At 38.7% G+C, this 11,361-nt stretch overlaps 1 protein-coding gene across 5 annotated transcripts in view; it reads left to right on the forward strand.

Annotated features, from left to right (window-relative positions):
• Positions 1 to 11,361, forward strand: part of PGCKA1 (PDCD10 and GCKIII kinases associated 1) — a 109,977-nt gene that overhangs the window by 2,619 nt on the left and 95,997 nt on the right. The window lies entirely within an intron of this gene.

The following is an 11,361-nucleotide window of genomic DNA, read 5'->3' on the forward strand; positions in this document are numbered from 1 at the left end:
TCACAGCCCTTGCCTTCAGAGAACTTAGTCTTGGAAAAGCCACGGAAGAACTTTAAGCAGAAAAGTGACACGAGTAGATGTCTATTTTAGTAGGTGCGCTCTGGCTGCGAATAAGAAGAATGTAATGGGGAGGATACCAACAGGACCAAAGACAGCTGCTGCAGAATCCGCATGAGAGGGAAAAGAATTCAGTCACTGCACAGGTTGTTTAGGGGAGCAAAGGTATTTAGGATTTTAACTCTAAGAAAATATTTGGTGACTCACTTCTCTGAAGTTAATATAATTTCATTTCCAAACACATTTTTTTCCAGCTAGATAAACATAAGCCACATTTCACTGCAAGGCTCTCCATACACAATATATTTATTCTAGAGGCTCACATAATTCATTTCCATCACAGAAAAAAAAGATTTTATAGAGAATGAATCAATTATATTCCACATTTTCAACAACCTAGTCCTTTTTGTAGGCTTAAATGTATATATCTGAAGACAAGGTTAAGATAAGCTGTTGTTCTCAGGTTGTATACACATTCTCTGACTTAGCTTAACAACTTCTGACATTTGACTTTTTAACAGTATTGGAAGTAGTAGATCAGCCTTTTTTTTTTTTTTCAAGTTGGCCACAACAGAGCCTGCCATCTGTATGTCACAGAGAGGACTATATCATTATATTTGCAGAAGTGCAATGTTTGGGTGTATACTAGTTGTGTGTAAGAGGTACATAATGCATTTGAGAGATGAAAATCACCTTAGTTATTGACTCACTGTCACATACACGGCTGTATAATACAGAGTGTGTTTGAATGTATTTGCAGTTCATTTGTTAATTAGCGCCAGAGTCAATCTCTACAAACAAGAATCTTGAAATTTCTTTTAATTTGCTTGTTAAGTATTTTTCCCTGTGTGATGAATGAGTATACATCTTGGATCACTTGTGTACAAAAAATTCAAAGATGTGATTCTTATTTTATGGCTGTAAAACAGAATCCCACTCATTCAGTAGTCAGGTTGCCAACATCCTCAGTCTTCTGTAATATTTATTGCAGATGAAGTCCACTGCACCTGCAAATAGTTGTTAGATGCCACATGCTTGGATTCCCACTAGAACCACAAGGCATTATTTAACATCTGATTTGTAATGAACTTGGCAATCAGAGTTCCTGGTTCACAGCAGGTGAGGGGAAGCGCATTCGACAAGGAGGTCCTCTTCATAGATTCAGTGTATGGCTACCATGATAGGTGTGAAATGCGGTCACATCCGGCTGCTGGACAGTGAAGACAGCACCGTGAAGGTTGTCTGTGATTAAAACCTCAGTCTACAAGAAATAGACTTGTGGGCAGAACTGTCTGTAGGCAAGGAAATAAGTACTGCGTTTTAGGAAACTACACCTTTTATCCTTTTTAGAGTTGGAAAAGAAGTTTGAAAGTAACTTAGTCTAACCAACTCAATTTAGAGAGAGAGAAACAGATATTCAAAGAGGATAAATGATTTGCCCAAGGCCATTGAAAAACTGCTGGAATCCAGGATCCCAATTCCCAGTTCAGTCATTTTCCCACTACTGCCTGAAATGTACAAATTTATTTTATATTAAATAACTTTTCCCCCTAAGTATTTTAATAATGGCTGTTTATTGAGAAATTTGTGTGTGTGTGTGTGCGTGTATGTACATATATATCCAAACATAATGGTTTAAAACAGCTGCTATTTCTTTGACTTATGATTCTGTGGATTTGCAGTTTGGGCTGGGCTCACCAGGGTGGGTCTTATGGTCTTACCCAGGCTCCCTCATTCATCTGTGCCCAGCAAGGTGGCTCTGCCTCTGGGGATTGGCTGACCATCAGCTGAGTCAGCTGGGGAGCTGCTGAGCCTCAAGTCTCTCATCAGCCAGCAGCATATCCTGAATTTGTTCACACATTGGCTTCTCATACTTGCAAGAGGAAGAGTTGCCCCAAGCTTCCTTGAGGCCTAGGCCCACACTAACACAAGCCACTCCTCCTCCATTCTACTGGCCAAAGCAAGTAGGGAGGCAAACTCAGATTCAAGTGGTGGAGAAATAGACTCCACCTCTAATGGGAGGAGTTTGGAAGTCACAGAGGGGCATGAATGCAGGGAGGAGTGGAGAATTTTGGCCATTTGCACAGGCTGCCACACTGACTGAGCACTTCACATAGCTTACCTAATTTCTTTCTCATAACTATAGAGGTTAAGGCACAATTTCTATTTTGCAGGTGAGAAAACTGAGACCTGGATGTATTAGTCTGAGTTAGACAGGAGCTATAACTGGTGAGAAGTGAAATCAGGGTTGGAACTCAGGTCTCTGTGGCTCCAAAGCCCGTGATCATAACTATTACGTTACTTGGACTCTCAGCATTTGGCTACAGTGAAAGGATGATCTTTTATTACTTATCATATGGCTCAGAGTTTTGAGTGAAAAAGAGTTTAAGAAACTTTTTATTGATTTATGTACTAAGAAAAACAGACATGGTTGTGCCATTGAATAGCATGTGGTTTAATGTGTGTGTGCTCATGCATATATGCATTATTTAAAAATGAGAGAGAATCAGAGTAAAGAGAAATTAATTGACTGGATTATAAGAGAAACTTAGTAGAGAACAAAGACAGTGAGCCTAGGGAAACCAAGGGAGGGGCAGATTAGAAGAGAATAATTATCTATTTTATTAATATCTCAAAAGATCCTCACATCATTTTTTATAAAAGAGGCAATATTCTCACTTTACAGGTGAATGCAGAGAAGTTATTCACCTAAGGTCACATAGCTAAAACCTAGTAAAATGGCATGCAAACCCATATATGTATGTCTCCACAAGTTTTCTCCTTCCTCACCTCTTCCTGTTTTCCCCCAAAGCAATAGCCTTGCTAATCAAACCAGTGTCCATGGACCAGCCACAGCAGTTACCTTGGTACTCGTTAGGAATGCAGAGTCTCAACCCCACCTCAATTCTGTTGAATCAGAATCTGCATTTTAACTAGATCCCCAGGTGATTCATGGCATAGTAAAATCTGAGGGGCACTATACTAAAAGGAATGGGGGTGGGGGTGGGCAGCGGGAATGACTTGTATTAAGATGGGCAAAGAAGAGAATTACAGGCCAGGAGAACCACAGGAGTATAAATCCTAAGGCCGGAGTCAATTTCACCTTTGTGGAAAGAGAAAGGATTTCCTAATTAGAGGAGGATTGCATTTTTTGGAGCATAGGGAAATAGTGTGAGACTGATAGAATCACTGAGGATCCTGATAAAGTCTGATTTTTTAGGAAGGTAAATTGGGCAGCACCTAGAATGACCGGTAGAGGAGAGAGCCTGCCAGAAGGTGATTCTGAACTGCGTTCAGAATTACGTTTCCAGTCTTAGGTTGGGATGCTAGCTGTTCATTCTTTACCACTGAAAAAGAAAGGTACTTGATGGTGTGGTTTTGTTTGTTTGTTTTAAGGCATTTGCCCCCATCCTCTGAATTGTGGCAGTTTTTCAACATTTACCAAGAGTCAGTTCAGCCATTGAAATTACAAATCTGTATGCCCATGTAAATTTCCTATATATTAGTGGGAGAATTTTTGTGGCAGGCAATTATTTGTAATGAAACCATTCTTTATATAGCTCTTCAGATCATTAGACCTTCCCAGTTATTCTGTGGCCTCTGAGAAGTTGGTTTCATTATGCCCCTTTCACAGTTAAGGGCACTGAGGTTTAGAGAAGTTACTCAGTTAAGATCGTAGCTAGGGTTGGAGCCACGATTTGAATCCGTGTCTACCAACGGCAAGCCAGATCATCTATCTGTCTATTAAAGCACTCTGCTGTTGTTATAATTAGTTTTGGGAGGAAATTTTTGCTTTTGTTTTTGTTTTCTCCATATACACTATGCCAAACTCAGAAAGATGTTTTGAATGTTTATATTGGTGATGTCAAAGAAATTATTTTTTCATGCAAAGTTGAAATGTCTCATAAAGATTGTTCCTTCCCCCACGTGATTTTCTTATTTCATTGAATCCATACATTGATCCAACGGCAACAAGCCACACTGTGTATTTCAAATGATGTAAGTTATTTATGACTCTTTCCTCTGATTCTTTGAATGTTGAAAAGATTTAGATGCTTTCCAAACAAATTTTTCTTAAGCTTGCTTCTTTTATATATATATATTTATTGGCATATCTTCACGTGCATATAGTTCATATATGATGTACAATCAGTGGCTCACAGTATCATCACATAGTTGTGTATACATCACCATGATCATTTTTAGAACATTTGTATCACTCCAGAAAAAGAAATAAAAAGAAAAAACTCACACATCCCATACCCCTTACCCCTCCCTCTCATTGACCACTAGTATTTCAATCTACCCTATTTATTTTACCCCTTACCACCCCCTTTTTTTTTACTTACCTGTTCTTACCCTGTATAAAAGGAGCATCAGACACAAGTTCTTCACAATCACACAGTCACATTGTAAAAGTTGTATCGTTATGCAATCATCTTCAAGAATCTAGGCTACTGGAACACAACTCAACAGTTTCAGGTACTTCCCTCCAGCCACTCCAATACACCGTAAACTAAGAAGGGATATTGATATAATGTATAAGAATAATCTCCAGGGATAACATCTCGACTATGTTTGAAATCTCTCAGCCATTGAAACTTTGTCTCATTTCTCTCATCCCCTTTTTGGTCAAGAAGGCTTTCTCAATCCCATGATACCCGATCTTGGTGAATCCCAGGAGTTCTGTCCCACATTGCCAGGGAGATTTACACCCCCGGGAGTCATGTCCCACGTAGGGAGGAGGGCAGTGAGTTCACCTGCTGAGTTGGCTTAGAGAGCTAGGCCACATCTAAGAAACAAAAGAGGTTCTCTCAGGGTGACTCTTAGTCATAATTTTAAGCAGGCTTCGCCTATCCTTTTCAGGAATAAGTTTCCTGGGGTCGAATCCCAAGATCGAGGGCTCTGCCTATTAATTTGGTTGTCCCAACTGCTTGTAAGAATATCAGAACCCAAATGGGGAAGGTGAATATATCATCCTTTCTCCCAAGTCCCTCAAGGGGACTTTGCAAATACTTCTTCATTCTCTGCCAACATTACTCTGGGATGTATCAGGGCATCACACTAACCTGTACAAAGCAACAAGATCTCATGCCCTAGTCAAGATTCCATGTACTTATGGTGTTCAACTTTTTAAACAGTCACTGTATGGGGTAGTGCTGACTTTAATAGCTTCAGAGCTCTAACTCTGAGTCTCAGGTGTCACATAAATACCTGAAGTTTCTGGGAATGACCAGGTTATATACAAACAGCCAAGTATTTCAGAATTGAGAAATAACAGTTACAACACCTGAATATATGTGATTTAAGCTTATTTCTTAAGCATCAAAGCTGAGGCTTTACAAATGTTCACAGATAGTAAAATCATGGCCTGAAAAGGGTCTTGACTTGTCCAAACCTTTTATTTTGTGGATTTAGAAAAAGCAGGGCCTGACCAGAGGAAGGCACTTGTTCAAGGGAACCCCACAAGTCAGAAGTAAAACTGGGGTTGGGACCCTGATTCCTTATGCCTCATTCCCGCACTCTTTGACTAAACTACTTTAAAGCAATTTGTTTCCCTGAGGTGGTGACTCCTAGCCTCTGATAGGCAGTGCAGGACAGTTGAAAGAGCTCACATATTAAAGATGATCTGGGTTTGAATCTTGGCATGCTAGCTAACCATCATTTAGCAAAATGCATTTAATGCTTTAGTCACTTCTAAATAGAATCATAAAGCAGAGTTAATTGCCTGACCAGTCAAGATTTGGTTTACAGAGTGCAGTTTATCCATATTCTTGATGGGACAAGTTTTATGATTCTCATTAAGACTGGGTTTTGGTGAAGGAAGCCATATGTTCTAGGAGTGGATACGATAAAGGCTCCAGAGACCACTGCAGCCCAGGCAAGACCCAACCTCAGAATCCCACCATTGAGGTCTGTCCCCCCTGCGTGACATGGGTCCAGGCTTTATTATTGATGAGACGCTTTCTGTCTTCAAAGGTGAAAGGCAAGTGTTTCCTGGTGCTGAAACACAGCTGAGTTACAGCTCTGGGGAGGTAAACCTGAAAATAAAGGAAGTCACAGCCCAATGGTGTGGAGAGAGCTACAGAGTTGTTTTTTTAATACCCAGTGTAGTGCCAAGAATTTAATAGGGAAATGGGAGTGTTATTTTTATGTAACAACAGCAACAAAAAGTTAAGGTAACTTGAGAGAAAGAAAATTAATGAAAATGTGCGTCGACATGGAGTTATTTTATAATAGTTAACAACAAAGAACAAACAAATCAACCTCAAGAAGTCACCACCCTGGCACCTTGCACGGTTCCTACCGGCGGAACCCACGCCCATAAATCAGAAATCAGTAGAATCATCTTCTCAAACACAGATGACGGCATCATATGCACATTTATTCCCATTAAATCTCTTTACTCACTTCTGTTTGCAGGCATCACCATCTATTTACTTTAAGCAAACCCTTTGAAAATAAATTGGGGTGGGAGAGGGTTGTATTTTTTTTTTCATGTTTAAATACAATGTAGCTGTGTTTTTATTTGTTTGGATTTTTTATTAGAAAAGTCATGGGTTAATAGAACAATGACACATGAAATACGGGACTTCTGTATACTACCCCACCAGCAACATCTTGCGTTTATATGGAATATTTGTTTTAATTGATGATAGCACATTTAATTATTATACTAATAATTAAGGTCCATGGTTGAACTTAAGATTCACTGTGTAGTGTAGTCACATGGATTTTTGTTAAATTTTTTTGGAGTGCATAGTTTATGCACTCTAAAAATTCCCTTCAATCACATTCACATATATATATTTCAGTGCTGTTATTTTTTATCACAGTGTTGTACTACCAGTACCACCATCAATTACCAAAACATTTCCATCATTTCAAATAGGAACCCTGTATATTTTAACTCTTAACTTCCCCTGTAACCTAGATTCTAGATTATGACTCTGAGTTTGCTTATTGTAATTTTTCTAATTAGTGAGATCATACAGTGTTTGTCCTGCGCATGTTTTTAGTAAATCCTTTCTATCAGGTTTAGCACATTCCCATCTATTCTTAGTTTGCCGATAGTTTTCATCATTAATAGGTATTGAGTTTTGTCAAGTGCTTTTTCTTCATTATTGGTATGAACATGTCTTTTATCTTCTTTAGCTTGTTTATATTGTGGATTACGTTTATTGATTTTCAAGTGTTGAACAAGGCTTGCATTCCTGAATGAAATCCATGTTGGTGTAATATATATTTGTTTTTATATATTGCTGGATTTGACTTGCTAATATTTTGTTGATGATTTTTGCTTAGAAATTCATGAGCTATATTAATCTCTAGTTGTCTTTTATTCTTTCCCTTCCTTCTTTTCTTTTCTTCTCACTATTTTTATCACATTTTGCTGTAAACATAATAGTGACCTTTAAAAATAACTTGCAGCGCATTCTCTACTGTTATTTTTAATGGAAGAGGTTGTTTTGGATGATGCTAATTCTGTACATATGGTAGAATTCTGCACTGAAATCAGGTGGACCTGACCATTTCTTTTCTGGATGATTTTAAAATATCAATTCAATTTATTTATTAATTACCGGAAAATTTGGATTATTATTTTAACTTGGGTGAGTCTGTTAATTTGTGTCTTTGAAGTTTTGGTCCATTTCATCTAAATTGCCAAATTCACGGGCACAGAATTTTTTGTGGTGTACCCATCTCTTTTTAATGCATGCGTAGTCTGTGGTGATATCACTTGTTTCATTCCTGATATTGGTAATTTTTGTTATTTTTTCAATCTTCCATATTTTCAGAGGACTAACTTTAGGTTTCATGGTTTTTCTCTATTGTTTCCCTGTTTTTAATATAATCACATTGGGCAGGCCACCGTGACTCAGCAGGCAGAATTCTCGCCTGCCGTGCCAGAGACCTGGTAGGCAACAGTGGCTCAGTGGCAGAGTTCTTGCCTCCAGTGCCAGAGACTGGGGTTTGATTTCTGGTGCCTGACCATGGAAAAAAAAAAATGTGCTCTTAAATATAATTGTATCATGGTCTCATGTTTATTATTTCCTTTCTCTGCTTGCTTTGGATTTATTTTGCTCTACTTTGTTCCCTGAGGTGAGAGTTTTGACTATTGATGTGAAACCTTTCTTCTTTTTTAATTTCAGCCTTTGGTGGTATAAATTTCCCTTTCAGCACTGCTTTAGATCATAGCACAATATTGTGAGTTATATTTTCCTTTATATTCACTTACTTTTCATTCTCTTTGTAACCTCTTTTTTATCCCATGGATTATTTAGCAGTATGTAATTTAATTTCTGAATGTTTGGAGATATTCCTGTTATTGTTCTGTATTGATTTCTAATTTGATTCTGTTATGGCCAGAGAGCGTGGTATGTAAGATGTCAGTTTTTAAAAGTATGTTAAGATTTGTCTTATGACCCATTAGTGGTCTATCTTGTTGAAAGTTCCATGTGTAGTTGAAGCGAATATTCCTTCTCTTGTTGTAGGGTGAGAGGGTTGTATTTTCTTCCATCCCTGAGCCATTTGGCCAACTGCACTTCTTGAGTCAGTCTCCAAGGAGGAAAAGAAGTGATCCACTTGGAGTCAGAACTGGCTGTCCCCGAAAAGACTGGAATGAGGGCTGGACGTCCTCGGGTTTAAATCCTGACTCTGCCTCTTGTTGCAGGATGCAGGAATTTCACCTAATCTCCCTGGGTTTTAATTTCCTTATCTACAAAACTGAGATACTAACTGCTTCTCTTAGCGTGGGTCTACCTTAGGAGTCTGCACTTCATAAATATGTAATAAATCTGATTCTGAGGCATTTTGGCCTTCAGTTTTCTCAACTATAAAATGAAGGGTTTGGATCAGAGCAGTGTCTTGAAGGAGAGGATGAAGAGAAGAGTGGCAGGGAAAGGACTGGGAGATGTTCAAGCTGCACGTCTCCTCACAACTCACCTCACCATTATATGAGATAAGAGCCACAAGCAATAACAGAAAGTTTTAAGCTAAACACATGAGATTTCCTCTGAATTTCTAACTAGATATATAACTTTGTGTATTAAAAAAAAAAAGCCTGTTTAAATATCTATCCAGATTGTTGGGTTTCTTTTTTTTATTTTTAATTTTTTTCTTTAGATTTATTTTTAAATATAACTATACCTCAAGTACTTTGGGGTGAAATGTAGTAACAATCCCAAGCTTTTATTAGCATGAAGTGAGGAAGGTATCAAGGACTTAGTTTGAAAAAAATAAATTAAAAATGGAGTTCTCTGAAAAAGCAGAATTTACTTATGTGCTGAGGCAGTCTTGCTACACTATGAGTTGAGACTAAAGAAGCCACTAAAATACAAAGAAGTGAGAGAGAATATGGTGGCCACCAGTCTGACCTTTTCTTGGTCATCATTTCCATGAATGATTTTCAAAATAACTAAGTTGACATTTATAGTATTTGAAAGAAAGGGCCATGATTCACCTTTGGTGTTTTATATATTCTTCATCCTTCACTTTGTGAGCCTACTTGGAATTTTTTTAAAATACATATCATTGGAAGAGTCTCCATCGTGAAGTGTTAGCAAACCTGGTGCCAAAATGAAGTTAGTGAATCTTGTGCCTCACCCTCACGCCCTGCCTACAACTTTTTCAGTAATGCTATGTAGAATAGATTCAAAATACTCTTACTGAACAAATGTTTATGGAGGGCAAGCACTGAGCTGCGTGGTGATGAACAAAACAGACCTGGCCCCTGTCTTGTTGGGGAGACAGGTATCAATCCAATAACCCTACAAACACCACTCCACATTCCCAGTAGTCGCTGCAGGGGGAAAGTACTGGGCGATATAAGGGGGACAGTGGGAGAGGCAGGAATGGCTTCCCTTGGGGAGGATGCCCAGCTGAGATGGGAAGTAGAAACTCAGTAGGGTGTGAGGGAGTAGCAAGAGTGGGAGGTGTGCATGGCTCAGGCGGAGAGGGGAGCATGCTCAAATCTCCCCAGGTGGTTGTCCCTCCAGGGAAACAAGCCCCCTAATTCTCACCTGGGGGCTCTTCTTCGGGTGCAGGCCTATAGGGGAATGGTATTGAGGGCTCGATACACTTGTGCTCTTTGTAACATGTGAAATTTCCTAAAAACATAATGGGAAATTTCTGGATTTATACCCAGCAGAGGTCCTGAAAAAAAACTGAACACGAGTCTTGTGTCCTCGGTTGTGATTTTAATTGAATGATGAACATAGTATCTTGTAAATCAGAATGAACTCACCTCCAAGTTTGAATTTATCTATTTTTGTAAAAGCTCTAGATACCAAATATTTCATAAAACATATTATTTTCTGGTGTGGGTAAGAAAGAATCTGTTAGTTTAACCATCAGCCTTTAAGTTTAGAATGTTCTTTGTTCAATTTTTATAAATGGTTAACTCTTTAAGGTTACAAAGAATATAGACAAAGGCTGAATTAAATTCATTCCCAGCCTAGCTCCAGGCCTGTTTCCACTTCTTGCATTCTGCCCCAGAGGGGAGTACTAGTTTATGCCATGCAGCAAGGGACTGAGCAAGTGGAGAGTTTGAGCTGTAGTCAAACTCAGTGGTCCTAACCTGTGACATGTTACTACTTTAAAAGGAGGTAACAGCCATGACACCTAATTTAAATGTATTTTATTAATGTATTTTATTAAAGTAACATAAGTGAAGAACCATAGTATAATAGCTGTATTTTTTCAGGTGCAATTAAAACCCAAATCATCAAGGAAAAAAAAAATGTCCCTAGTGGGATGGTGTTCCAGGAAATGGCTGGAGCACTGGACTCCAGGAGAGGTAGAAGCTGGGTTGTACAGGGCCTTATCAGCCACGTGTTGTAAACAGACATAAACCAATTTGGTCCTTCATATTTATTAGGTTCCTCTTGGTAGATATTGAAACCTCCAACATTTAGGGATGGATGACAGTAAAGGTCTCCTTTCCTCAGAACCTCGCACGTCGTCAAAGCAAATCTCAGGCTCAATTCAGCCTAACATTTCAACATTAGTAAGCGAGAATGAAAGCAATCATGCACCTGTTCTATAAGCTTGGTGAAAGCCCAGCCCTCTCTTCTTTTTTTTTTTCCCACAAGTATACCCTTCTTGGAAAGTTCATTAGCATCAAATGTAACACCCTTCTAGCAGCTGGGTTAAGGTCACCTAAGAGTTTAAGCAGCATGAATCCTTTGAACTAGCCGCTAGATGACATTTTCCAGAAGGTTATGAGCCACTGTGTTGATGCAAGAGTGGCAATGCCTCTACAGTATATCTAGCTGGTGCACATATCTTATATAACACTCATTT

Source organism: Tamandua tetradactyla, chromosome 19 (genome assembly GCF_023851605.1).
Source record: "Tamandua tetradactyla isolate mTamTet1 chromosome 19, mTamTet1.pri, whole genome shotgun sequence".
Classification (NCBI taxonomy): Eukaryota; Metazoa; Chordata; class Mammalia; order Pilosa; family Myrmecophagidae; genus Tamandua; species Tamandua tetradactyla.